Source organism: Uranotaenia lowii, chromosome 3 (genome assembly GCF_029784155.1).
Source record: "Uranotaenia lowii strain MFRU-FL chromosome 3, ASM2978415v1, whole genome shotgun sequence".
In the NCBI taxonomy this organism is placed as follows: Eukaryota; Metazoa; Arthropoda; class Insecta; order Diptera; family Culicidae; genus Uranotaenia; species Uranotaenia lowii.
The window spans coordinates 43,422,958-43,447,957 of record NC_073693.1 but is presented as its reverse complement, the minus strand read 5'-3'; the positions used below and the strand labels follow the sequence as shown (position 1 = coordinate 43,447,957).

Here is a 25,000-nt window from a genome sequence, read left to right as displayed (position 1 = left end):
CGCTCAGGTATGAAGTGATTGACATTTGATGCCTTCAGTAACAGGGGTCCACCGATAGCGAGATGAAAATGCTAACTTTTTTGTTTTTAAAATTAGGGCTTTGATGTCTTCGACAAAGTTGTTTATCTGATCAAATTACATAAGTTTGTTGAATTTGTCAAAGTCCCATAACATCACCCTCAGGAGTTACAGTCAAAGTAAAAAAAAAACTCTTGAAAAAACAGTGTTTTGAATCTGACAGTTTTGCAGTTTTGTTTTATTAAAAGACATTTAAATTCGATTCAAAATACTGTTTTTCCAGGAGATTTTTTTTAACTTTGGCTGTAACTCCTAAGGGTGATGTGATAGGACTTTGACAAATACAACAAACTTATGTATTTTGATCAGATAAATAACTTTGTTGAAGACATCAAAGCTCTAATTTAAAAAACATAAAAGTTAGCATCACCTTTATATTTGCCAATTTTTTCGGCCTTCTCTGTTTCGGGGATATCCTTATCCTTGCGTATAGTGAAATATTGTGGCCCAGGAAAGGTTTTATAGTTCAATTTTACATACGTTTCATCGTCCATGATAATGCACCCAGAACTTTTGCAAAATATTGAAAGTTACAGTTTCCAGGCTCTTGGTTTGAAAGAAGCGGCTTGATTTGGGTGCCTTTCAAGTTTTTTTCTGCTCCCGGTACGTCTTGAGCCCAAGTCACTGTTTATCACGCATCACGTTAGAAGTCGAGGTCCCGACTTTTCTCGCCACATCCCCAAGGGAAGCCGATGGTTTCTGTTTGTAGGCATCCCTGACCTTTTTGTCGATAGAAAGACTTAGGCCGATGACATAGTGAATACGATGCGATGCGGCGAATGCGATTCAATGCGATGAACCACATTTGATGAAAATGTATGTAAATCGCTTAAACCTGACATACTCAACGCGGCGAAGCAGATGTCAATTTGTTCCGCCGCTCGAGTTCACATAGGCTGCGTCCGTAAATTTTCTGCCGATTCGCATCGCATCGCATTCACTATGTCATCGGCCTTTACAGGACCAGATTTTCGCCCACTCCTCGGTTCATCTTCAAATGTAAAATGTTCACCATATTTTGCAATAGCTGTCCATACCGCTTTGACGCTCAAATCCTTTTCTTTGACAAATTTTCTCAATGAGATTCCACTCACAGTACACCATTTGTGCACGATACTTTTTCTCTTCTCCGGAGTAAGACCACGCATTTTGAAATATAATCACAGACTAATTTTTTTTTACAGAAATGTGTAAACAAAAGGACGCAGCCAGTATTTAGAATTTGAAAAAAAAATCGCTTCAAAATGACCGTTAGCATTAGGTGTGCTTATAATTTCTGGAACAGTCTATATAACAACCTCAGAACTGCGTACTAACGTTTAATCACAAAACTCAAAGTCACTGCACGACTCCAAATTGTTTTTCAACGTCCCGTTGAAAGAGTTGAGTATTTTTCTGAAGTTTAAGCAAAATAAATTTGCATCGTTGGTCTTCGAGTGACTCAATTTTTTTGAATTTCAAAATTCAGAAAATGTCTTCATCCATCTTCATACAGCAATTATACTTAGTGGATGATTTTCGGCAGCGTTTGCAATTTTCTGTTGGACACCCTTTACACAACTAAAACGATCAAGACATTGGACCATGGCCGAGTCTATGGGGGGGCGTGAAAAATGCCATTTTCCTTCAACAGCTTTTTCACACTGTCCTTTTACTACATTCCTCCCACCAACTGGACCAACGAGATCACAGAGATCGGACACAGCTGATGACGTATTAGTTTGCTGCTCTGGTAAAAATATCTGGAATCATCCCAAGTTCACCGATATATAAATGGATCCACCTACGACGACGTGTTCCGTTCGTTTGGTTTGTGGAACCTTGAGAATTGTACATTTTATTTCGCGTAGTTTTGAGATTATGTTGTTGTTGTTCCATCGTTTGCTAGCTGCAAACAACCATATGGGTGGCAGCTCATTAGTGTGAGCAGAAAATGTTCCGACTAATTTAACGGGCCGCTAATGGAGTCACCGAATGTGTGTTTTGATTTTGGGACGATCGGAAAATTAGGAAGGATTGCAATGTGAAGATGACAACTTCATGGAAAAATTTCTTCCCCGATAGCATTATTCATATCTCTGTCTGTGGAATCAGATTCTGTATTATTTCTCAAAGTTTCCATCATTTCAAATTTTGTTGTTTATTCACGATAAGCAATTATTTGAAGGGAAAAATCGCCAAACTTCATGTTTTTTCCGGGTTCCCGCTGTCTGGACAACGAACGTTTTGAAAACGAAAAATGTTTCAACGGGTTTTCCCCTAAACACTCTATAAGGTTGTTGAAGATATCAAAAACTCAAGCTCAAGCCAAGCGTCTTGTAACTTTTATTCATCTCAAGAGACCGACGATTCGGGTCGGTATAAAAAGGGATAATTTCAGTGTAAACTGTATATTACGGCACATACTGTAGTTTTTGGTTGATATCATTCAAATTACATTTTCGAGAATTAAAAATAATAGGTATATAAAAACGCTACAAGCTTTTGAATTATAATTTCCAATTTAAAGAATTTTACAACTCCCAAAATTTGTTGTTTGTTTTTACAACCGAAAACATCTGTGTAAATTTTGGAAGCAATTAATTCAGTTCTGATTGAGCGCTACGAGTTTTAATTTTGTATGGGAATTTGCATGGGAAAACAAATAAAAATCACTTTTAAAAACTATAGATGTACTGAACGCTTAAAAAGTGATGTGAATGTGAGTGATAAATATTCCTTGGTTCGCACAACATTTTATGTGATCAAAAACAACAAACTTGGCAATATATTTAGTGTAATACAAAGTGTCTCTGACTGACGTATGATGAAAAAAAAATCGCCAAAAGCTTCTTAAGCCTCTAAACTTGATTGTTTATCGAACCTTGGCACAACATTAGTTAATACACTATACTAAACCTGCCATTTGTAGTTTTCATTGGAATCAGAATTTTTGTTTGTTCCGGAAATACTGAGGTTCTTCTCATATTAAAAAAGGATTATAGACATGAGAAATGGGTGGAAACAATAGGGGAGAATGAGGGGACTTGATTTTATTTCTTGAAGCATAAGTAAAATCGTCTGTCGTCTTCAACAAAATTCTTAAATGAGTTGAAATCTTCAAACATCAAATACTCCAAGACTTTCTTGAATGATTTTAGAAATAGATGAAATCTTATTTTCAAATTGTAGAATTTCAGAATAAAATTTAAGAATTTTTTTTTCAAAGCGATGTATCTCTGAAAATGAAATATCTAGCAAGATCTGAATCCTTAATTGGAAGAAGGATAATGAAAAGATTCAAAATCCGTGTTTAATTTTCATGTAAGTTTATTGGTTTATCAGTTAACAAAGATCGATTTTATTCATAACTGTTCAGTATAAAAAAAATTTCCCACACCAAATCACCTAAACTACAGGTGATAGACAATATCAGACATGTGCTTTGTATTTGGCACGTCAAAATCTTCCAAAATCAATTATTGAAAAACAGGCATAAAAAATGCTGTTTGGTAGGATTATAACATAATAAAAGTGATTCATTTTCGCAGAGCAAATTGAAATATTTTTTCGAGTTTTAATGAACAACAAACGATAACTGTTATCTAACAAATAAAAACAAATAAATTTAAGTATGTATGTATAACATTTTGTTAAACTATTTTGAATGCATCTAAATTTAAGTTTCGTCAAAATTTTTCAGATTTATCTGTTTTATGAAGGACCAGGAATATTTACCAGTAACCTCGTTGTGGAAAATGGGAATTGCCTTTGTTAGCCCGAGCAAATTTTCATGAAAAAAATATTCCAAGTTATGCTATCATGCCCTGCTAGCTAAATTTGGTATCACTTTGCCCGAATAAAGGTGGTATAATGTCAAAACTTGAGTTTCACTTTTCATATATGGATATCTCAATCCCGTCAGGTGTAGGTTTCACTGAAACCTTAATGATACCTCGCTTACCCAACGTTTCAAAACGACTATTGATGGTATATTAATGTCACTTTAAGGTGTTATCCACTCCCAAAATTTGGCATCGTTGTGATATCAAATCATTTATTGAAAAAAAAAAAAATGGTTAATCAAGATAAGGATTTTTGATTTTCGGTTCGAATCATCATTAGAAAACAGATATGAAAAGCTGTTATGAAATCGTCTTTAACATTTCGCATTTCATTCAAAATTTATGACACGAATGCCACGAATATGGTGAAGTGTCACTAATAAAACTTAAAAAAAAAAATCAAAATTTGATTCATGATTTTCGGAACTAATAAGCATTTTCATAAATAATTTTCTAAATATGAAAAAAAAAACCAAATTTCTTTTTTAAAACCCAGATTTATAGTTCTTTAACCTAATTGTTATAAAAAAATTTAAACATAATAAATTTTCAAAATGGTGATCCGTAATTGAAAATTCGAAATAGGATTCTTCATTTGAAATTTATTTTTAATTCAGATTTGCAAGTCGGATTAAAAATAAATAATTCAAATAATAAATTCAGATTGAAACCCAAATCAGCAGATTTAAAATTATAGATTCATGATTGAGTGCTCTGAAAAAATAGTTTGCATTTTGGCTCATATTTGAAATTCTGATCTTGAATTTAAATTCAAAAATCAAGTTTTGCAAAGTTTTTGAAAATTTAGAAATTAAGTACATTTCAGAAATCGCATGGATTTTTGGAAACAGATCCAAAGTTTAAATTTCGAATTCAGGTTCAGAATTCAGATCCAATTTAAGTTTAGGTTTAGCAAGAAAATGAGTTTCACAATAATATTATCACGATGACTAATTCGTTTAGGAACTCGAATTGCAAGAAATAGTAGATTTATAATTTTTATCGTTAATTCAAATTCCAAATTAAAAATTTTTCACCTAAGCCAGTTTGTATACAAAATTTATCAATTTAAGAGTCCAAATGATAGTTTCGAGAAAACGTGTTTCAATTTGCTCGATTTTTCATATACTTATTATTAGTAGTAGAATTTGAGTTTATTTTGCTAGTTTTATCTATATTTAAAAAAACCATCAACAGGATTTTATTACAATTGTTAAAGGGTCTTTAATAAATATTAATAATAATAATAATCAACAGGATTTTAATTATTTCTATTGAAACATATTTGCAGATAAAGAAACATACTATCTCCCCGTAAAAAATCATAGGAAATCACATATTTTTTAACATAACTGAAATTGCAGTTATTTTCAAGAACAAATTTCAAACAAAAATCTTGGATTAGGATCGAGACTCAGAAACTACTGAACTTAGCGGCCGATACGGTTTTGAGAACCTGAGAATCCTTCCCCCTCACTGGAAGGGTGTCTCCCAAACAAAAGTAACATAAATGCATAATTTGAGAACTGATTATGCAAATGGAACCAAAATTTGCATGGTAGTGTATTTGGGTACTAAGAATGTTTCTATTAAGGCGTGGTTTACCTTATTTCTTTCAGTGAAAAGATAAGAGGGTAGGAGGGGGCTTCCATATAACTTTCTTGCAAAACTCGAAAACTAATCGAGCAAATGAAACCAAATTTGGCGTGGAAGAGTATTTTGATATAAGAAATTTTTCTATGATGGTTTGGTACCCCTCCCTGCCACACTGCCACAAATGGAACCAAATGTGGCATGGAGAGATATTTAGGTACGTAAAATGTTCTTATGATTTATTGGCATCCGCTTCTTTTCAGTGGGAAGGCGGAGGGGGTCTCCAATGAAAATTTTGGCACAACTCGAGAACCAATCAAGCAAATGGAATCAAATTTGGTATGGGAGGGTATTTGAATTTGAGACCCCTTTCGCCTTACATTGGGAGTATAGAAAACGAAGAAGGGCACGGTAATACATTTTTTTTTTGAGTAGCTCGATCACTTATCAAGTAAATGGAACCAAATTTGACATGAAAAAATATTTGGGTACGTAAATTGTCACTAAGACGCCCCGTTTCTCCTTCTAATGCGGTAATACAAAGGAGGGTTCACATAAAATTTTTGACCAGTTAAGGATATTTGGCAGGTAAGGATATTTAGGTACCAAAAAATGTTTCTATGATTATATGGTACCCCCCTTCATTTCACTGAGGAAATAGTAAGAGGAGGAGGTCTTTCATACAATTTTTTAAATAACTCGAGAACTTATCTAGCAAATTGAATAACTATATAAACCCCTCCCGTTTTCATTGGGATGATAACAAGCGGAGACGGGCTTCCATATATTTCGCTTCCCTTCCTTAACCTCCTTTTAATCGGAACATATAAAGGGGAAAAAGGGGCTCCCATACAATTTTTGCATGACTCGAGAACTAATTAAGCAAATGGACACAAATTTGGCATGAGAATGAATTTAGGGTTCGGGTGTTTTTATGATTATTTAAAACCCCTCTTCTCTTTTCCAGTGGGAAGAAAGAACAGTATGGAAAGTGCTCTCATTCATTTTTTGTCATATCTAGATAATTCATAAGGAAAATGAAATTTAATTTGGTAATATTTGAGGCCTCACAGTGGGAAGATTCCATTAAAAATATTTGTTGTGTAGCTCAAGAACTAATCATTCAAATTTTGTTGTATACCTCAAAAACTAATCCAGAAAGTGAAAGCCAATTTGCCAAGGAGATTCCACTATTTTTCCAGGAGATGGACTTGAAGGGGGCACCCATACAAGGTTTATGTAACAATACGAGAATTTATCAAGCAAAAGGAACCATATTTAACGTGAGAGTATAAACGCATATGAAAAGTATTACTTTAATGATTTAGGACGTTTCTTTCTGTGGAGGGACGTGAAGGAGTTTTTGTGCATAGCTTGAGAAATTTAAAACAACGATTGAAGAATAAATTGTAGATCAGGTTATAAAAATGAAAACGAAAATCGTTTAAGAAAATTAGAAAAATTCATTCATTACAATTTCAAACCCAAAATGCAGCACTTATTTTAAAGTGGGTGTATCTGAATGATGTTCAAATTTATTTAAAATGATGAATATCATAAATCGAAATATTAAAAAATTCTCCAAAATTTCATTAATTTTTTAAAGGTGTAAGAAAGCACACCGGGTCAGCTAGTATCATATAAAAAATAGGTCACCAAACCTATTTGTTGCAATTTGCTGCGTTTCTTAGTTACATAACCATTTAAGTTTAATTAAGGTTCAATTAGGTTATTTTTATGCATACGCCGAAATAAGAAAGATTACGAAAATCATGATACCTAAATTTGCAAAAAAGCCAAAGGCTGAAAGTCACCTGAAATTAAAAAAAAACCTGAATGATGCATAATTTTGCCTAGCAAAAATTGAACACTTCATTATGCTCACATTAAGTGGTAATGACTCAATTCGTTGTTGGGTTTAAGTTCTATTTAAATTCGAACACGTCAATAAACCTGATTTTTCGTCGCAGAAACTCAGATATAAAATTATGCTCTCATCTTGATCTAACTGTTTTGATCTATGAAAGTGAATGAAATCCTTATGATGCCTTATCCAGCTTTCGTAGCTGAATCAATACCATGCAATAACATGCTATCATTTTGCTGTCGATGCTTTACTTTGGTATTGGTTTGTCCTCAAATTTTGGCATAGAGATACTTTAATGAAACCTTATATTGGCATCGGATAAAAACTACACTAAATTCTGACCGGGAGGTTCTTAATTTACAAAAAATAGACCAACGTGAAATGAGGGTGATCGGTCTAGAACTGGTAAAATGGTTGATTCGAGTATCAAGCAATCTACAAATATTGTCTCTTTCCACGACCGATGAGTTCCTTGAATAATTGCATGAAAGCAAATTTGAATTCAATGCACACTAATTTCCATGGATAAAAAAGCAGTATAAAAAAATATTAAATTTTAGTTAATTCAAGAATTCCAGATTCTTTTCATCAAATTAACATTTTTAGTTTCTATTTCTTTTACAATTTTATTTATTTAGAGAGGATTTTAATCAACAGGGTTATTAAACCGATGCAAAAAATGACTTTTTGCTCCCATATGTTTTTCGATGCCTTTTGGGTCACCAAGCATCAGTGTAAAAATTGTGGTGATTTGGTAGCAACGCGTTTCAATTTTGTATGAAAATCTATATGAAAGAAGAAAGTTTTGCACATTAAATCATCCAGAAAATTCAAATAAGCTTGAAATGAAGTTGGATTTTGACTTTCTATGAGATTTACGAGTTAAGAGTAGGCGGTGAAAGATTGACATCGCACGCGTTTTTTTTTCGCTTCGCTGATAATTCCAATAATTTTCGTTATTTAATTGAGTGAATCTTCATAAACTGAATCTAAGTGGTATCAACGTGTGGCTGGACTTTCACAGCAGAGATGGATACCAAATAAGTGCTCCAAACTTAAGGAAAGTGTCTTACAGAAAGTTTTAAAATTTGCCTCATGGAGTTGCCTTGCTTGATTTCGGTTTTGTTTTTCGTGCCTGTAGTTGGATTTCGTTTTTCACTCAATGGACCTGAAAGTGATATTTTTCAAACATGTGTTGTACATGGTTGTTTGATCTTCTTACTTCCCACGATTTCAATGATATGCTGAACTGCTAAAAAATGTGGAAACAACGGTGATAACCGTCAATTCGACTACAAAGGTTATTGGACGGGGCAAATGTTTACGAATTGGCGCTCGGGAGGAAGAATTGAGTTGCTTCGATTGAAAAATAACACTCCTGGACGACGAGGGACTTTTGGTGAGATTGTTTCATGTTTCATTCATTCTATCATTCATCAATCCTATCTGCCAAGTAGGATTTCCTCAATTGCCCCCTTCCGATTCCTATCTGAAACAGCTTTATGGGTCGTATGAGTTCTCTGCACCTAAAGAGTTATTTTGCTGTTTCAGATGTTTCCTACCATGATTACATTGACTTGTCGCGGTGTGCATTATGGTACCACACTAATCTTCAAAATCAACATTTGAAATGAGAATTGAATCCAGATTCTCATTTTGGCATCTTATGCTGGTTTTGATTATTAGTTGTACCATGTGTATCAGCCAATACAAGATGTGTGTAGTCACCCCATGCTATGCTATGCTATGCTATGCTAAGCTTGAAATGAAGTTGGATTTTAATTTTTGGTTTTGACTATTCTTAACCTTCATTTGTTGCTAACATGACAAACAGCTGAGCATTTCATGAAAAAAGTTATAACCATTTCAAAATAAAAAATCTGAACCCATTAAAAAATGGCAGACTTTGCTTGCTAGAGCTTTTAATAATTTCATTGAATGTTTTTGCAAAGGTTATATAAATCAATAAATTCCCTGGCTATGTAAAGCTGGTTTTTGAGATTTTTTATTCTCATCCTACGGTTACACAGCTTGCAAATAAGCAGTCAAAAACGCTAAAATAAAAAATGAAACAATTGAAAACAAGAATTTTGTATAACATCGCATATCTTTCCTGGGATATAAGTTAGGTTTGTGTTTTGTTCACTTGAATTTAACAACAAAAATCAATATTGATGTTATGAAATCGCTTTGGTACTTCTTTGTACCTGAAAATAATCACATTTTCGTAGGTGATGGAAAGAATTAAAGTAACATAAGCTATCAAAGAACGAAAGAATATAAGCCGTAAATATCATGAATTTTTCGAAAAAGATACAACGGCTCACCGGCAGGACTTGAACCTGCAATCTCCGCTTTAGTACAACGGCGCGTTAGCCAATTTCACCACGGTGAACGTGATGAAACCGGCGAACACGAGCAATCGAGCTACGTCGATCAACTGCTGGACCTTCTATCGATAGATGGATATTCTATCGATTCTATACTTTAATTCTTTCCATCACCTACGAAAACAAAAATCATTTTGGAAGTTTCAGTGCATCTCTGGCGTTTTTGAATGAAACATTTTATTTTCCCATACAAATTTGCATACAAAATTAAAACTCGTTGCGCTTATTCAGGACTGGATGTATTGCTTCCAAATTTTTTATTGCTATTTCTGGCTGCAAAAAGTTATGGGAGGTGTAAAAATTTAAGAATTTTAAATTTCCATGCAAAGCATGCAGCGGTTTACTGACCTTCTTGACCTCTTAACAAAAAAAAAAAAAGATAATGTAATGTTTGAAAAACTGGAGTTATCAATAAACTCTTGAAAATTTTTCACGAAACGTCATTTTTCAACGAGGCTCGTGATATAGCTCAGTTGGAAGGTCAGTTGCTTCCTGAGCCGATGTCCGTGAGTTCGAGCCCAAGAGTAAACATCGAACAAAGATGTACCGGATAAGCTTTCAATAATAGTCCGTCAACTGTAACGTTGATTAAAAGTCGCGAATATCATAATGATGGTAAAACGGCTATTATTGAAACAAAAAAAGTCAACTCTCAACATATTTTTTTTCTTGTTGTAAATTTTAATTTTACTGTAGTAAAATAGGGGAACTGGGTATAAAATGCGCAGTCGGGACAAGATGCGCCAACATCAGTATTTCACTAAACAAACATTGTTCAACATTTCTGAAAATGCCAGATCGTTCTATTTACACTTTTATGCGTTTCTAAACATTTGTGAACCTTCTAAGTTATTTATATTGCGTAAATTTGACGAAAAACGAAAACAAAATTTTTTAGGTGCTTTTCTTGCAATTTTTCAACTTTTTTCGTAAGGAATTACGGCCTCTATCAGCAACACATTTACCTGGCATCTGTTCCAATGATGAACCTTGGTCTTGATAATCATCACGCAACGAAAAATTTCCTTATTCAATTATTTTTTCTGTTACTTTTAACGATTTTTAATAAACATGTCTAGGCAGGGCCAAACGCGCCACGTCCGTTTATCTTTAAACATGTTTCATGTTTGTTTAAATTTATATGCAGTTTTCATCACAACAATTTTAAGGATATTTATATGTTGAATTGGAAAACATAACTTGAATATAAACGAATTTATTTAAAATTCCTAAATTTAATATAGATTTTATTAACTATTCACAAGATCGTCAGTATATCTGGCAGCACTGCGCGTAGCAATACATTTTTACCTCTGTGAAGAAGAAAAGAAGTGTTTTTAACTGGAAAACACTTTCGGAGGCCCTTGAATAAATAAACACTTATTAATCGTTAAACGGCGCGTTTGGGTACACACATATGCGCACTTTGCCCCCAACGAAATGGAAATCATACTTTAGAAAGCCTTTCCAAATTTAACGATTAAGACGTTAATAGTTGGTATAGGTGTTCCTGTTTGTATATTTCTGGTTAAAAACAGTCCCCTTTTCAAAACTATTGTCGAATTTACTGGATTGCATTCTTCATTTACCAGTAATGAAAGATTCTTCTTAACGTGGGCTTCTTACCCCCAGTTCCCCTACTGAACTTCCTAAAGAGTTCAATAACCTTAAAACTTGTAAAATTTTCTTCCTCTTTATCAAATATTTCATTCGGTATTGTGTCACTTCAGAAAGTAATTAAATCTGTCGACTAATAATGTTGAAAACGCACAGTGATACCACAAACATTAGGTACTGCCGGTTTCATCAGAAAAAAAATAAATAAAAATAATGCTCTATGACGTACAATACTCGTGAGTGAGTGGGTCACTCACGTGCTGCTCTGAGTTCCATCGCCTCCATCCACCCCCAAAAAAAATGGGGTGGAAAATTCAAATGAGTGCACCACCGATCAAAAGCGATATGAGGGCAAAAAAACGAATGATCATCGAAACCAATCTATTGGACACGTTCCATGAACTTGATCTCACCAAGCCAAAAAAAAAAAAATGGCGAAAGGTGCGAAAAACCTCATCATTAGCAAGCTTGACATTAAGTGGATCATTGGCTCTGAACAGTTGGCACCAATCTTCCATTGGATGGAAGGTTCAAAGTCGCCACCTGTTTCTGTTCATGCTCCTCTCCGAATTTGGGTCAACCGTTTTTGCCGTGAGAGAAGAAGGTGAATTCTTCGAGGTGTTCAGGTGTAAACAATTCTTCGGTTTGGTTTGTTTGGTAAACAAATGCGCTCTGCTCCTTTTGGGTGGGACTATTTAGTTTTGTGTTGATCCCTATCACATTTCCCGCTCCCTCCTTAACCCGATCAATGGATGCGAAATGGCATGTCCTTGAACGCGCCGTTTTTTTTTTGGGATTGTACGATTTTCTTGATGAGGGAGAAATGGCTCCTTCTCGGTGAGTGAGTGTCTACTAGGAAATTATTTGCTCGAGTTGCGAAATGGCTGACTGATTTCAAAATTTTTATAAATATATGGGCACTCGATGGTGGTGTTAGTGAATGATTGTAGGGGATGGATCGAGGGTAGGCGGATTTGATATATGCCTTCGGATGGGGGATGATGTGCGATTTTCTGTGGGTGGATTTTTCCGAAGATCCGATATTTTTCTAAGCTGGACCGAGTCAATATTTGTTTCTTCAGTACGTACAAGACTGTTTGACATGTTTCATTTACTTGGAACATTTTATAGCTTTTAAAATACGGATGACGTTTGTTCGTCTTTACCGAAAACTCTTGTGCGATCGTAAAAAGCAGTACTTGTGGGAGTGTTTTAGCAGATGAAAATTCATTTTGGGAAAAATTTATATCCTAACCTTGAGAAATTTCTAGTGGGTTCAACCACAGCGCTGGACTTTTGCTCCTGCTGCTCAATCTCGACCAATCCGATGATGATCTCCAAAATGGGGAAAAATCTGCGGCAACGAAAGAAATTTTTTGAAATTTTCTGCACTAAAATATTCCACTTTCTGGCACCGATTATATAATACTCGATGACTGGCTCACAAAAAAACGACACTTGCTACTGTACAAAACTCATTCACATTTCGCTGTTGGGTCACTTTATTTTTTCGACTTGTGTTTTCTCGTCTTCTTATTTCGATCACATTTTCTCTTAACGGCGATCCTTCTTTTATATTTTAACCCATTTCACTTTCCAACAACCATTTGAATCAAAATCACAGAATCCTCCTACAAATCGAGAAAAATCCTCGAAGTCAAAAACCCCAAGCCAGCATCTCAATTCCCCAACCCTGGTGCCTATTTCCAATCCTCCCACAAAACCCCTTAGATCACGCACCTGAACCACTTTCAAAGAAAAAATCACACCGAAACGATCTTCCTATCACGCTCTCGAATCCAAAAAGGAACGAAAAAGGATACGGAACACGGAATACAGATAAACCAGAACAGAAAAAAAACCCGGGCTTCCTCAACTGACTGGTGGCCACTCTGTACTCAGAATCAACAAGAGACACACACGGCGGAGAGTAACTAAACACGCGGTTCACGCGCCACGATCTTGCCACTAGAAACTATGAACAACGACTAAACGGTGGCCACCACGGCCACGGATCACGCGCGCCGAAAACCGCTTTTTCTAAAATTACATTCCCAGCCAGAGGCAACCCGTCCGTCCGGTAGGTTCTCTCGGGACCGTGAAAAGCAACGGAACGGTTTTGCGGTGGAAGCGAAAGGAAGCCGTGAGTGTCCGAGTCCGAGACACTCACCGGAAAAGCGGAACTCACCCGAGCCGGCCAATTTTTTCTATCAAATGTTCTGTTTTTCTAGGGGGATGTTTTGATGGAAATGTTTCTGTTCTCCTGATCGGTTAGTGCGTCAGCGGCAAAGATTTGGTCTTCTGTGGTTTTGGAAAAACATACATCGACATTTTCGTGAATTTTGGAACATGGGGTCGATACCAGTTGGGATATACATCATTAATGACTGTGTCGTTCTCATGTAGACATCAGATTGCAGCTCATAATTTGTGATTTTGTTTTTAATTGGACAACTTTTTTATTACTACACTAGACTGAGTCGATTTGGGGTCATTTTTGAATTTCCCAAACCCTGGGGTCTTAAAAGCTTCGTCGTGGTCCAAAACTCATCCATGATTTTTTGCAGAATTTTTAAGTAACGTTTACATGAGTAAATTTGAACTTTTAGGTTTGTATGGGAAAATTGAATATTTTGTACTGAAAAATCAACATCGTTTTTGTTTCTTCTGTGGAGCCGAGCCAGCTGATGGCTTTCGTGCCAATTCATAAATTTCCTAAGGGAAACTTTTCGCTGAACAACTTTGTCGAAGATCGTAACTTCGTATCTTATAAGGCAAAAAAGTTATTAGCAGTTTAATAGGGGTATGTCTTTTCGCATTGATAAACCATAAATTCAATTGACATCACTGCAGGGTGCCTATCGAGGTACTGCATGACTACTTTTCATGCTATATGTCGCGAGGCTCCAGCAGTGATGTCAATTGAATTTATGGTTTATCAATGCGAAAAGACATACCCCTATTAAACTGCTAATAACTTTTTTGCCTTATAAGATACGAAGTTACGGTCTTCGACAAAGTTGTTCAGCGGAAAATTTACCTTGAGAATTTTATAAATTGGCACAAAAGCCATCAGCTGGCTTGGCTCCACAGAAGAAACAAAAACGATGTTGATTTTTCAGTACAAAATATTCAATTTTCCCATACAAACCTAAAAGTTCAAATTTACTCATATAAACGTTACTTAAAAATTCTGCAAAAAATCATGGATGAGTTTTGGACCACGACGAAGCTTTTAAGACCCCAGGGTTTGAGAAATTCAAAAATGACCCCAAATCGACTCAGTCTATTACTACACCCATAGAAGAGGTTGCAAAAATCCAATGCCTATTTAGCATATCTCTGTGCCGGTAATGCGCTGAAATGTGCACTATGCTGAAGATGATATGTTTGATAAACCGTAACTGGCATAAGGACTCGGCTCCCAACCAAAACGATGCATGACCACTACATTCAAGCGAAACAAGAAAAACATTTTATGGGATTTCCTTCCTATTGGATAATTCATCCCAGAAACAAAAAATAAAAATTTAAACTACAACGCCCGTAGGGAGAGTCGAACTCAAATCACCAATTATATCGTCTTGCAAGTCCGACATCCTAATCAGTGTACTATTTGAGCTTCATGAAGGATGAGGGCTATTTGTCATAGGCTTTCTGCCACCGATAAATCAGAAAAAAAAACGCACGACGGAGGCTTCCCGGCGTTTGGCCTCCTTTCAAGGTATTCCTTTGTTTTGCGTTAGAAACGGGAAAGGGAACGGGAGTGAAGGAAACGGGAAACCCATTGAATGAGAACTGTGCTTTGCTTACTGCCTGCTATTACATACACACGCTACATATACACAGCTGCTAAAGCCGGGCCGGTGAATTGAAGCAATGTTTTTGTTGTTGCTTTTGCTACATACACACGCACAGCTTAGCCGTGGTTTTTTGCCCATGGATTGAATTGAAGCAATGTTTTTTTTGTTGCTTTTACTGCATACACACGCACAGCTTGGCCGTGGTTGTTTGCCGGTAGATTGAAGGGATTGAATTAGAAGGATGTTTTTGTTGTTGCTTTTGCTACATTCACACGCACAGTGCTCGGTTCGCTGGCTGCCTGGTGTTGGCCGGTATTTATTTCCATCCTTCTTCGTCTTGTGATGCGATAGGGAGGGACGTGAAAACGTTTTTATTTTGTTTCTTTCAGGCATACGCAATTCGGTTAACTTGGGAGGTTAATGCCGGTGGGAGTAAATCGAATCAGCACCGGTCGCGTTATCTTCTTGTACCAAAGATGCTATGTAATTGACTACACGCCATTGGCACAGAGGCTGAATTTTGGGTGTAGTACTAGTGTTGGCTGCCTTGAATTTTAATTTAAATTCCCACGGTTTTTCTTGACCTGTAAGATTTAAAGCTACTTTTATCAACAGATAGTTTTCGGAGAATGTCATTTTAGGGGTAATGGGAACCTGGTTTCTAGATATTAAAAAAGAAAGTATCTTCTCTTTGGGTATAGGGATGGTAAATCTTTTCTTTCTATGGCGACCGTGAAAAATGGGTATACGAACTTCAATGTGATGCTTCCAAATGCCTAGCATGGAGCATTAACCGATCAAAATTCATGATTTCATGTTGCTAAACTGCCTAGTAAACAATCTGTTGGTACAATGGGTGCCGAATTTGGTGTTCATCACGTCGACGCCCAACTTATGATCGAATTGAGCAGCTGCGAACTGTATCTCCATCCACGCTACAACTATTTTGGACATCAATAACATTTGCCAGCCAGCGTTTCGTAAATTTTTTCAACTACCCTTCCATTTTTTTTTTCGAAATCCAAGTTTCACAAAGACTACAAGTGTTTACTAGAGACAACCAGTTTGACAATGGAGGACTAAGAGACCTTTTTTAATAGAGCAAAAACCTATTGACGACCTTCTGTCTAAGGAGTGTTTACTAGGAAAATGATCATTTGTTTTCAAGGAAAAATGCATGTTTTTTTAAATAATTATAGGCTTAGATACTATTTTCATGATACTGACTCCAATACATTTATGTGAATTCAAAACAGTTCTCCTTATTCCTGAAAAATGTGCGAATTTCCTTTGTAACCTTACGTGTCACAGTTTTTTTTTAAAACTCCCTGAAGCTCTTCTTCTTCATCATCCTTTTCAAGATAATGTTGATTAAGATGGGACTTTTTAGTAGGTCGAAGCTCTGATCATTTCGGTGAAATTCGCGTTCTTGACTTATTTCCTCTTTTTTTAATTTTTTAAGCAAGTTTTTCGTAGTAAAAGCATAGTTAGCAAACTTCAGAATGTTCTATAGTCATAAGCTGCCGGCCAGTCAATATTCTGTTCTACGTTGCACGATAAACTTGCATAAGTTAAAACGATATACGTCTCACTAGGATTACCATAAAAAAGAAGAAAAGTAGGACTTTTGGTAGACCACTTTAAATCAAATGAAAGACAGAAAGGAGGACAAATGATTAAGTACAGATTTCAAATTTAAAAATTTTCTATTTAAAATTTTTATACATTGCGTCATGCAGTCTCATATAAAAAATTGATAATTGATAATTTTTGTACACTCAACTGCTAGGGTATTTTAGGTATAATTTTCAAACACTTTTAGCAATGTAGGCATTAATCAAATTATTCGGCATTTTTAATCATTTACATCAGTGGTTCTCAAAGTGGGCCCTACCGTCACATGATGTGAATTTTTCTAGCCTGTTTTTGGCCTACAAAAACATGAAAATTTTAATCGGCCATATCTCAGCCACTTTATGACATATTTATTGCAATTCTTTAGATCTTTTTTTGGCCTACAAAAACATGAAAATTTTAATCGGCCATATCTCAGCCACTTTATGACATATTTATTGCAATTCTTTAGATCTCATTCTTTCAAGCTTTCAAATAAGCCCAACCGATCTGCAATAATTTGTACGACCACTAAGATATGGTCAAAATAAATTTGCATGTTTTTTTTAACTGTCGGACTATTTGGTTAAAATTATCAGAAAATGATCAAGCTTTAGGTATCTAAATGTTTAATGAGGTTTTTTTTTTTATTTTATTAGAGACGTTTTAACCATTTTAATGAAGTTAGTCTTCAAAAATATTTCAACTAAATATTCATAAAGCAAATTCAACCCATTGCCTTCCAAACGCTTGAAATAAAAATGTATGTTTTAGAAGACTAATCCCAAGCTTTTGGTTGTTACACAATACTGCGGAGTGATGTCAAATTTTGGGACGATTACTTATAGCTATTTTATTTATTTTATGTACATTGCAATTTTTTTGCACAAAATTAAACAAATGTGTTTTGATAAGAATGAAAAAAGGATTCGAATGCAACTCGAATTTTGATATTTGGTCCACCCCACCCTGAGATGATCGGATTTGAATTTTAAGTGCAGTTTTTGAAAAAATGTCCCAATTTTAAGCTAAGTTTAGGTAAAATAATACCATCATATATTTTTTTGTCAAAAACATACAAAGAAGGTTTTGCTCACGATCTTTTAAATGGCATTAAAGGAATTGCAATATGTCATATGATGGCTGAGATATGGTCGATCAAAATTTCCGTGTTTTTAAGGGGGTGTTCCTAAACTTTTGGCCGGCAGTGTATGTTTTGTAGATTCAACTATAGTGCTATGGTTGATTTAACTTTAAATCTATGATTGATTTTTTGCGTTCAGCTATAAATTTACAGTTGTTTTTTCGTATTTTTCCTGCAAAAAATTTTTTTTTCCATTTTGGTTTTATACATTTTTCGTTTATTTGTTATTATTTGAATGTACAAAAAATATAAAAATTACAAAGAATTTTTTTAAATTTTGTTAGCAATCAGCACATCAACGGTTTTTCACAAGCGACTCCACGAGTTTCCAGATATTCGAATCCCCGCAGCCACTTCTGCGCGAGGATTCCAACAACCTCCCGTTCGTTGTTTCATTTACTTCAAACACTTTTGAGGATGTTGACGACGCAAGTGACGTTAGGTACGATTTAAGAAACTGTGACTTTACTGAGCTCTACTTTATCATACAGCAAGATAATTGGACCTCTATCCTCGATCCCAGCACGCTTGATGTAAATTCAGCAACTGAGGCTTTTTATTCACGTATAAACAATATTCTGAGTAGAAACGTACCAGCACGAGCCCGCCATAACATCAAAAAATTGAATGGTGGAATCTTGAGCTATCGAATTTGGAAAATCGCTTGAGGAAAGCAATAAAAATTTATAGATGCAATCGCACCGACATCTCTAAGAAAAACCTCAGGGCAACTGAGATGGATCATTTGAAACAAAAGGATAGCAGCTACCCTCGACCAGCCGATGTACAGCGGAAATTTAAAACTGATCCCCCTTCGTTCAGGAGCTATGTAAAAAACAAGAGAGGTGATTCAGGACTTCCGTTGAATCTTTCGTATCTAAATCGTCGATCAACGAACGATGATGGAAGCAGTTCAACTGTGCACAGATTTTTTTAAAACTACTTTTGTGAATCACAGGAATACTAGTAATTCTCAACATTTGGCGACAATGAACTCGTTCAATTTCAGCATTCCCGAAATTAGAGTCACCCAAAATGATGTTAGGAAGGCGCTGTTAGAAATCAACGAGCGTAAGGGAGCAGACCCCGATGGTCTGTCCCCAAATTTCATCAAGCGGTGTTGGGACTCTCTCGCACTTCCGGTAGGCATAATATGTCCCCTGGATACATTTACCTTCCCTAAACTTTGGAAAACTGCTGCAATTACTCCCATTCACAAATCTGGGAACATTCATCTCGTAGAGAATTACCGGGGTATCTCAATATTGAATTGCTTGGCAAAGGTTTTTCAAACTCTTGGTCTTCTTTAACGTAATGGGCAACCTCAGCTACTTCCCTCCTACCATGACCGATGTGGAATCTGGAACACCGAACCAATCGATTCCCTCCCATGCTATGCTGCTTCGTCGTCTGTTTATATTCGACGTCATATCCGGGAATATAGATAGTGCCAGTCTAATCGAAATAATACCGTATCATGTTCCATCTCGTTCTCTCAGAAATTTCGAGCCGCTAAGATTAAACAATTATGGAAGAAATGAATTTTATAACCCAATTGACATCTCTTGTAGATTGTTCAACCAAGTGTATGTGTGTTTTGAATTTAATATAGGTAATGATAGTTTTAAGTGTAGTTTAAGTAACCAGCCTGTATGGTATTGAGTTATCGAAGACCATGAACAATAAATAAAATAAATAGTTCAGCTATTTCGACTTTCTGATGAAACGCTAATCGGTTCCACCCAACCGGGATGTCCAACGATTTCTCCAGTGGCATTGATTCCTTCGTTTGGGATTAAGTTGCTGCCGCATATGGCTTGAATTGGCCTAAATGGACGAACAATTTTGTCAACAGTTTATTTAAACAAGCAAATGTATGCTATTCAATTATACTTTCGCTAATTACCTTCTGTTTGAAGGCACACTTACTACACTTATGTAAATACATGTAGTGTTTGGATGTGTATGTATTTATTCAAGTAACACACAATCAGTCATACAAATATATTTGAATTTAATATATTTATAGTTCAAAATTTATAATCGATCATACATTTTTAGTTGAATCTATCATATTTACAGTTGTATTAATTATACCACTACAGTTGAATATATCACATTTAAAGTTAAATGTTTGAGGTCAACCAGAAATTTATAGTTGAATTTATTACATTTATAGTTGAATGCCTAAAATCAACTGTACAGTTGTTGTTGGATTCATCATATTTACAGTTGAATCAATTATACCATAATAATTGAGTTGAATGCATAAAATCAATCACTTTATTGTAGTTGAATCTATCATATTTATAGTTGAATCAATTACACCATTATAGTTGAATCCATCATATTCATAGTTGATTGTGTAAGGCCAATCATCAGTTTGCAGTTGAGTCTATTATATTTTTAGTTGGTTGCGAAAAAATTAACTATGCTTTGATTATAGGTGTACACAAGAAAAAATCAAAACAATACTGATTCCAACATTTCCAACGTACCCTAAAAAGGATTTAAAAAAAATAAATTTTAACTTTAGCAGGGCATTTTCTACAGATGTTAATTTTTAGCCATGTAAAAGCCATATGTATCTTCAGTTGATTCAAAATTTGTTAAATATTTTCCAAGGAGGAGGATTATGTATTAAAAATCCAAGTGAGATTTATATTTTCAATAATTTGGAATTATGTATGTAGTAATAACATTTTGTCTGAAAATGTTACTTTTTTTTAACTTTGATTAATTGGTTGAATATAAAAAAGAGTTCGAAGCAGAGGGAAGAGATCGATTTTAATTGGATAGTTTCGTCAAAAAAAAAATTAAGAGCAAATTAAGAAGTTTTTATTTAGACATCAGTTCGAAATTCAGCAGAACTAACCTATGGTAATATGAATATTGGGTAATTATTAGAAAGTTTTTTTCTAAAAATTTTAAGTTATTTAAAAAATTGAACAAAAATTCTTTCAAAATTATTATTTATTCAACTTATTTTTTTTTCTATTAAAAAACATAAAATGTTTTTTTTATTTATTTCTACTTAAATTAGGAAAAGTCTTTCGTAAAATTCCCTAGATCCTTCAAAGAAAAAATTTTAAACATTCAATCGAATTTCAGGTTCGTCTTGAATCCAATGTTTTTATAAAAATATATCTTATGTTCATATCATATTCCTTAATAAAGTTTGATTAACTAAAACATTTTGAGATGTTCTAAAACAGCATGGCACATACTTTAAAATTACAGCCAACGTTAGAAATTCTAAGAGATCGGCTTGGTTTTTTTTTCGAATTCCTAAAAGACATTTTATCCATAAAAATACAATTAAGCTCCTTGTTGAAAGCATTTAGTCGACAGAATAAATTATACATGGATAATTTTGTAAACTTTTCAAGTAAAAAATTCCAGCATAGCCAATAAAAGGAGGCAGTATACTTTCGATGACTGAAAACCAGATAAGTCATTTTGGTTATCGGTGACTAATCAGCATTTGAAAACGATAATTTAACACTTCAGGTCAATACTAAACTGATCTGAGGAAATGAAAGGTATTCGGATTAAAAAGTGGTCAACTTAAATTCGCCGTATTTTTTTTTATAATTATTGATACAAAAAAACCTTAACACCCCTCATTTAGTAGTTGTTCGTGTGTAAAATGATGCTTCTATATGGATTTTGACATAAGATCTTTAGTTATCAGAATGACGTCCAAGCAAGAGGAGTCACGAATCGAAATTTTGTACATGCGTTGGGAAATGTGGCTTAACCGAGCTTTTTTTCCATCTTTTTGATCCGAGTACCCTATAATCTGATTTATCTTCATATTTTTCGACGCCATTAAAACTATACAAAGTTAACAAAAACATACCATACCAATACATCTTTTAAGAATATAGCTTTTCTGAAGATGGCTAAAACGTAGTAGGCCGAAACGTCGGAGAAATTGTTTAATTTTGATGTGCAATTCCCCGGAAAAGCTCATCGGGAATAACTAAAAAGGAAACAAAAACCAGCGCTGTTCAAGACACGTCAGCGTCAAAAACATAGCAGCTGTTGAGACGTTTTAAAAATGACTTAATTTTTTTTTAAATTTCGGTTCAGTAGTTTTGCAGCTGAAACCAAAACTGTAAACCGGTTATTTGCAAATTTATTTTTTATCAGAAGAAAGGTAAAAATATCATATTAAGTTTAATTTTATTATCGAATAATTGAAATATCATTGAAAATTTAAAAACCATGGAAAAAAATTTTCGATCAGTCACCATTTGTAAAGAATTACGACATATTGCTCTGATTGAAGTATAGAAAGTTCACTTAAAATTGAAACCACACGTTTGTGTTCATGATCACTAACAAAACATCTGTTTTTCATTTCAATACTCAGAGTTGTTTTGCAACGTCCGGATAAAAAGTTGAAGATTTTCAGAATTTTGTAACAAAAAAAAGTTGGAACTGTCGGCCATTTTTTCCAACTTTCGAAACACTGACATTTGAAAAAAAAAAATACAGTGTAAACTATATATTTCAAACTACCTTTAGGCACATTTTCATGTAAAAATGCTGTGAATTTTCTACAGCGTTTTCCCGTGACATAATTTGAGTCGGGACAAGCTTTAGGCGATAGGTACAAAGGATGGTAAGCCGAATGAACGTTGAGCCTTATGACTGTTAGGCCTAATGGACGATAGGCTGAATTGTCTTCAGCTTAATTAGACATAGTATGACTCTAGTCTGCACGGATGCTTGACAAAGTGGACGTTAGCTGAATGCTAGGCCGACTTGTCGTCTGACAGAATGGGTTATCACACTGAACAGGCCACTAAGCCGGATAGGTTGTCAGGCCGAAGACTACCGTCCATTCGGTCTAACGATCTCGATGTTCGAGACATTGACGCAAAAGATACAGATAGTCAAAAAGCCAATTTATTTTGTGTACTATTCATTTTTGCAAGTTTATAATGTTTTCAAAATTTACTCTCTGGAGCCACCTTTCAGCAATCGCTTACGATAATTTATTCGAAGCTGTAAAAGATGCAAATTTTTATACGCATTTAAATTTACGAAGAGACATTTATGTTGCAATATAAACTGCATTAAATCGTTTCCGACAAAACGGCCCGACGATGCCTTCCATCCAGTAGCAGCAGCAAGGAACAGAAATCGCCTGTCAAATTAAGCTAAATCGCTAATTTGCAGCGAAATTTTTTGGACGACGGGCAGCAAGATTTGGCTGACCCCAAACTGTATGGTGCAAGCGGCGTGATCCCATCGTCATATTAAGATGTTGACGTTGAAACACAAACACATCCTCACACGTAGAAATCTCGTATGAATATGAGCAGAGGATCAGAAAAAAAAAACGGCGGACATTAATTTGCACAAAATCAAGAAAAATCTTCTCCCACTGCCTTTCGACCGATGTATTGTGAGTGATTGTTTTAAATTTAGACGGCGCGCCAGTTTTCAGCGTTTTTCTTCAGCGGCTGCTGGTAGTGGTTGAGAAAAACGAATAGCAGAAAAAAAAAGTTTGGGAAAATGATGGTCAATGAAGTGAAATGACCAAGTTTGCCATTCGTCCGGCGGCATCCGTAGGGGATCTTTGGGTCATTTGCCTGCTGCTACCACGAAACAGTGGGGCTGACTTATCCGATCGCCGGTTTCCCCTTAGCAAATTTCTAGGATGTTCCTTTGCTACGGCTTCTACAACAAACGCCGGAAGAACCTCCCGGTGGCATTCTCGTGCCTAATGAAAATTTATTTCCCCGAAACACTGCTGCGTCGGAAAGATTATCTAATCCGGCTCAGGTTCTTGCCAAACACCACTAGCCAGCCAGCCAGCTAGCCAGATGGATGAAGAATTCATCTTTTGAGCAGATACAAACGCATGATGCGATAAATGATGTTTTACTGTCCCTGTATTCTCTGGTGGCGGCGGCGTTGCGTTTCTCGAAAACACAATAAAACGAGAATAGATTCTCAAATAAAAAAACAGGGGATGACAATTTTTAATTGCTTCACATAAGCCGACCGACAGCAAGTGGAATGTTTTTTTTTGCTTTGTTCTTATGAAGCAACAGCTGATTGAGATATTTTCCTAAAATATTCCCTTTATTGATGAAAAAGTGCATTGGTTTTGATGGCTTAGGTCTCACTAAATAAAACGGATTTTAAGACAAATTATTGGTTATGGTAGAGAGAAAAATATTGGAAAGAGAAGAATATTTGAGAGAGAAAAAAAAATTGGAGAAAGAAAAAAAAATTGAAGAAAGAAAAATATTGGAGAGAGAAGAATATTGGAGAGATAAAATATTGGAGAGATAAAAAAGTGGAGAGACAAAAACAAAATTGAGAGAGAAGAATATTGGAGTTTATAAAATTTTGGAGATAAAAGAATATTGGGGGAAAAATATTGAAGAGAGAAGAATTTTTAAGAAAGTTGAATATTCAAGAGAGTTGAATATTCAAGAGAGTTGAATATTAAAGAGAGTTGAATAGTAGAGAGAGAAAAATATTGAAGGGAGAAAAATATTGGAGAGAAAATGACATTTGTGAGGGAAGAATATTGAAGAGAGAAGAATATTGAGGAGAGGAGAATACTAGAGAGAAAAGAATAATGGAGAAAGTCGATTATTGGAGAGAGAAGAATATTGGAGAGAGAAGAACATTGGAAAGAGAAGAATATTGGAGAGAGAAGAATTATGGACGGAGAAGAATATTGGAGAGAGAAGAATATTAAAGAGAGAAGAATATTGCAGAGAGAAGAATATTGCAGAGATAAAATATTCTAGAGAGAAGAATGTTTGTGAGAGAGGAGAATATTGGATAGAGAAAAATATTGGATAGAGAAAAATATTGGATAGAGAAAAATATTGGAGAGAGAAGAATATTAGAGAGAGAAAAATTTTGGAGAAGGAAAAATATTAGAGAGAGAAGAATATTGGAGAGAGAAGAATATTGGAGAGAAATGAATTTCGGAGAGAGAAAAATATTTGAGAGAGAAGAATATTGGTGAGAGAAGAATATTATAGATAGAAGAATATTGGAGAGAGAAGAATATTGGAGAGAGAAGAATATCG

At 35.0% G+C, this 25,000-nt stretch overlaps 2 protein-coding genes across 5 annotated transcripts in view; both read right to left on the bottom strand.

Annotated features, from left to right (window-relative positions):
- LOC129757383 (obscurin) overlaps positions 1-13,340 on the bottom strand; it is an 84,397-nt gene extending 71,057 nt beyond the window's left edge. For all 4 annotated transcript variants that reach the window (XM_055754588.1, XM_055754591.1, XM_055754589.1 and 1 more), the window contains exons 1-2: positions 13,110-13,340; positions 12,625-12,723 (exon numbers count right to left, since the gene is read on the bottom strand). The gene's annotated coding sequence lies outside the window, so the exon portion shown is untranslated. The remainder of the gene's footprint in view (positions 1-12,624; positions 12,724-13,109) is intronic.
- Positions 1-25,000, bottom strand: part of LOC129752129 (uncharacterized) — a 96,842-nt gene that overhangs the window by 5,284 nt on the left and 66,558 nt on the right.